The following is a 5,242-nucleotide window of genomic DNA, read 5'->3' as shown; positions in this document are numbered from 1 at the left end:
CAGTTGGGCAGCAAATAGCATTTTCACTCTGCTGTGTTTGGGAGTGAGCTCCCTTTGATGTCCTACATCCACAATGACACTCAGAGCTTCCAAAATGATTTGGCTGAACCTTATGGACAAAAATTAGGCTAACCTAAAATTAGGAGCTGAATTTCTATTTCTTATCCTGGGGGAATTGCATCAAAGACTACTAAATATGTTAGGATGTCCTGAGAATCAATATAATTGATTTTCTGGATCCTAAGGGCCAATGCCAAGGTGACATTCCAAGGGAACACAACCTTCCACCTTTTTAGTCATTTGGCTCTGCACCTTTGACGGTCTTCTGGGTTGATCTGGTCCAAGGCTTCTTGTTGCCCCTGTGATTTGATACCAAGATAAAGGTTTTCAGTCCTTGGCTCCTTCTTCATGGAAACAGTTGCTAGTTATGACAGTTCAAATGATTGGTATTCAAATATACAAATAATCAACAACATGACAAAGGAATGCCTGATACACCTATAGTATTCTTTCCTGTTTTTAATTTGTATTCTCTGATTACCTCTTTATTGGACAGTTTTATTCTATAGAGAGAATTTTATTTCTATAAAGAGAATAAAACAATAGTCCAGTCTTTCCTCCAGTAAGGCTAATTTTAAAAGTTTTAAATGGAGTTAATGATTAGAAAATTTTGTTTTAGACCCATAACTCACTTTTGGTAAGATCTTAGGAGTTTTTAGAATTATTGCTAAATTTTGGAAAAAGTATGTAAAATTTCTTTCAGGGATTTTAATTTTTTTCTTTTAATGACTTTTTAAGTGCTCTGAATTGATGATGCTCACTGGCCAGGTGTTCAAGTATTCACGTCACTCTAAATGCTTTAGGAGTATGCCTGGGGACCAGCCACAATGGATAAAGTCTCACAGAAATATTAGCTCTACCTAAAAGTGATTGCAAAACATATCTAGTCTATTAAAAGCAAATTGAATGTATCCTGAGTTCAACTATTTTACAATGTTTGCCAGATTAATGTGAAAACTGATTATCATTTTTATTTGTATTTTGAGTTTCAGTGAGGGCAAACCTTTTATTTTCATTGATTTATTTTAAATTGCCGCTTATATTCTTCACCAATTTTTGTCTTTGCATTATTTTGTTTTGTTTTGTTTTGCTTAGTTTTCCTAGTACTAGGGATCAAACCCATGAGCGTATTAGACATGTGTTCTACCACTGAGCTACATCTGCAAGATTCCATTTCATTTCCTTGTAAAGCAGGGTCTTGATAAGTTGCCTAGGCTAGCCTCAAACTTGTGATATTCTTGCTTTAACCTCTCTGGTAGCTGGAATTACAGACATGTGCCACCATGTCTGATGTGTATTTTTTTCCTACTGATTTGTAAGACTTTAAAAGTATATGTTAAAGACAGTAGTCTTTGTTTTATATGTGCCACCTATATTTTTCTCCTTTTAAATATTAATCTTTTTATAGAAAAATTTAATTTTAAGTTAAGTATGTGAAATCTTGCCTTTGAAGTATTCTGCTCTTGGCTTCACTCTTAGTAAACTCCCTCTATTATAAGACCATAAATTATTGACCAAATAAGAAGAGTAATGATGAGAATAATAATGTTAGCACTAATTACAACTGTGATAAATGTCTATTTAATTCATGTTATTTGCCAGAGACATTACTAAACACTGAGTTAATGAAATTATAATTAATTCTCTTCTAAGTCCAGCAACCTTGGTAACCTTATCTTGCAAATGAGGAAACTAAGTCTCAGGGAAGTCATGTTCTCAAACAATCTGTATGACTTTGTAGCTTTGCTTATTGTACAGGGCTGTGGGAGATATGGTCAGCCTGGGGGAGCGAGGACAGGTGGACTAGACAGCTGCCTGAAATGAGAAGGAGTGGGTATTGTCAGTGGAAGCAGAGATTCCCAGTCACCTCTCTAGAGCAATTAGTCTTTTAGGCTGGCAAAGGACAGTGAAAAACAATGTGTACTGACCAAAAATGAACTTTCCCTTGCACAATGTATTATGGATGAGAAGATAATTGGGAGAACAAATGAGAAACTCACAACCCCCCAAAATCATAGTTAGAGAAATTGAGAAAAATCAGAATTGTGGTTCCTAGGAAATAGGATGCATTGTTTGTATCATGCAAGAAATACCCTATATGCAAAATAAACATCCCACCCCAAACAAAAAAGCCAACATGTACCACCACCACCAAAAGCCTAATGCATGAAAAAGGTTGAATGGAGATTAAAAGAAATCTGAGTTAGTACTTGAGAAAATTTTTAAGTTGGAATTCTCTAAAATCAAAGGGGCAGACTAAATGGAGAGAATAAAAGGGAGAAAGAAGGAAAGTTAGATAGAGATGAGGCAGAGATTGAGAGAAAAGGTGGGGGAGAGACAGAAAAAAATTACTTTCTTATTTGTATATGCTTGCATTTCCCAAATAATTTTTGTGTAAGACTTGTTTTTTTATTTATCTGCAAGATTGAAATATTCTTTTTTACCTCTATATTATTTGTTCCTTTTAACTTCTAATAAAAGAAATTTTAGACAGCCCACCCCTACCTCCTCCTTGTCCACTCTGACACCTTTATGATTTCCTGCCACTGTAGTGGAGGAAAGTTTTAGCCACCTCCAGGGTCCCTGGCTGGACCAGAAAAAAAAAACAAAAAAACAAAAAAACTGACTGGCTGGCACTGTGGTGGCTGAGAAGGAGGAGACAGGAGAATTGAGAGTTCAAAGTCAGCCTCAGCAATAGCGAGGTGCTAAGCAACTCAATGAGGCCCTGTCTCTAAATAAAAATAAAAAAATAGGGCTGGGGATGTGGCTCAGTGGTTGAGTGCCCCTGAGTTCCATTGCCAGTATCCCCTGCCCCCCGAATAAAGGAAAGCTGACAAAAACATAGAAATAAGAGAAAAGTATACAAACATATATAGCACACTTTTCATGTGACAATGTGGTAACTTCAGAAGGGAGGATCCAAAGAGATGGGGAAACCTTTATTTTGTGCTTAGGTTTAGTGAGAAGTAGACAAAAGGAGATATGATCTAATTGTCATAAATTGCAGGGAAAAGAAATTTAGCAAGAAAGATCTGTTTGTTCATATGATTCCTGGCATCTTTGTGTCCATTCCTTTCCTATAGATATAGGGCAGGAACTTGTCACATGAAGGTATTGGAAGGGAGAAGGGAGGGAGAAGCTCAGGGAAACTTTCCTACTTTTCCTGTATTTTCAAATGCCCAAGGTGTCATATTTTGGGTAGTGCCTGAACCCTGTCAGCAGTATGGCCCAATTCTATTTATAAACTGAAAACATTATCTGAAGAAGAAAGTGAGTCTTGGAAGAGATAGTAAGAGGCCATTTGGTTCTGCTCCTGTCTTTGGATCTTGCCCAAGGTCAGCCTGTGAGCCAGTGATGTTGAGTTTGGGAGTTACCTGTCTATCTGCCTATTAGAGGCATCTGTGATAGGCCCAAGTGCTTCACCTCCACTACCAGAACATTAACCTTCTTGAGTTCTAACTTACATTGCACCATGTGATTACTAAAACAAAGGCTTAATTACCAATGGGATTTAGAGAATGGCAAAGAGAAATGTAGGCCCAGGGAGCCTTCGTGATGTTTCTTGCAATCCATTCTGTAGCAGCCACCCACTCTGCTTGCCAGTTCCATTTAACTGTGTTGTTAAAGAGCACGATATTAGCTCCTGATTCAAAGCCCAACTCCAGGAACCATGCTCATAACCACAATACTAAACCCAACAAAGTAGGCAAGCAAAAGTGAGGTATTTTTAGGAGTGCTTATTTTCTGAGCGGCTCAGCCCCTGATTTCCTACTTCATTTAAGCATGCATTAGCTAAGAAGCTTTTTTTCATTAATATTTATTTCTCTTTCACTTGTAAAAGTTGTACATTTTCATAACAAAATTGATAGCTTTGGGCTGGGGATGTGGCTCAAGCTGTAACGTGCTTGCCTGGTACGCGTGGGACGCTGGGTTGGATCCTCAGCACCACATAAAAATAAAGATGTTGTGTCCACTGAAAAATGAAAAATAAATATTAAAAAATTCTCTCTCTCTTTAAAAAAATTGATAGCTAATTGTTGCAACCCAGTTAATGGACTGATAAATATTATCCCACTGATATGAAATGCCATCTGTATTAACCATGTTTATTAGTTTCTGTATTTTGATGCTTTGACATCTAGGACCTTACTGGTCCTGCCTGCCCTTCTCAAGGTGAGCCAATTCTTAGAGGTAGTAAACAATTTGCTCATGAAACTACTTTTCAAATGCAAGGAAACCAAATCAGAACTCATATCCCCAAACCCCTTCTTATATGGGGCTCTCCACTCCAGGCATTATCCACAGCGCTGACATGAGCCAACCATGGGCTGTGCGCATGAGCTATGAGCATTTGAGCACATGAGGGGACTGGACTGATATTGCTGCTCTGACTGGGCTGTGCAATGTATATGTCTTTTTCCCTGTTCTGCCTTTGATCCCACACAGCACCCGAGATGGGTGTGGCTTTCCAAGATGTCAGTCAATCTGCTGACCACAAGACATCACCAAGCAACCCCCTGAAACCCAATCCCTTGCCTATTTGGGTTGAACTTTCTCGAATGTCTTTCTCCTCAATAAATAGGGCTTCAGGAGTGCTCTCTCTCTTTTTTGCCAGCCTCCTTTGCCTCCCTTGTGGGAACTGGGGCAGAGGAGCTGTCAGAAAATAAGCACTCCTATCACCTCAGCGCCAGGTATCAGACAACTAAGGACAGTCCTTCTACCCCAGAGATAACTGAAATTACCCAAAATAGTCAGTCCTAAACTGGTTTACAGTGCTTCTCCTATCTCCTTCCATGGAATCCACAGTAAAGACTCTTGCCTAAAGCTCCTTCCTCCATTTCCTGATAACCCCAGACTTTTGAGAGCTCCACTCATATTGTGCCTCCTCCTCTTAGGATCTGTGAGTATATCAAGTTATCTTTTATTTTTTTTATTTTTATTTTTTTATTTATTTATTTTTTATTGGTTGTTCAAAACATTACACAGCTCATGACATATCATCTTCCATACATTTGATTCAAGTGGGTTATGAACTCCCATTTTTTACCCCAAATACAAGTTGCAGAATCACATCGGTTACACATCCACATTTTTACATAATACCATATTAGTGACTGTTGTATTCTGCTACCTTTCCTATCCCCTACTATCCCCCCTCCCCTTCCCTGTCATCTTCCCTCTC

The 5,242-nt window shown here is 38.4% G+C and overlaps 1 long non-coding RNA gene across 1 annotated transcript in view; it reads right to left on the bottom strand.

Annotated features, from left to right (window-relative positions):
- Positions 1-3,174: 3,174 nt before the first annotated feature.
- The window catches only part of LOC125618562, an 11,113-nt gene continuing 9,045 nt past the window's right edge, over positions 3,175-5,242 (bottom strand). Inside the window, exon 3 of the long non-coding RNA XR_007349901.1 lies at positions 3,175-3,199. This is a non-coding gene — a long non-coding RNA (uncharacterized LOC125618562). The remainder of the gene's footprint in view (positions 3,200-5,242) is intronic.

This window comes from Marmota marmota, unplaced genomic scaffold (genome assembly GCF_001458135.2).
Source record: "Marmota marmota marmota unplaced genomic scaffold, marMar, whole genome shotgun sequence".
In the NCBI taxonomy this organism is placed as follows: Eukaryota; Metazoa; Chordata; class Mammalia; order Rodentia; family Sciuridae; genus Marmota; species Marmota marmota.
The sequence above is the reverse complement of the archived record's forward strand: the minus strand, read 5'-3'. Positions and strand labels throughout refer to the sequence as shown.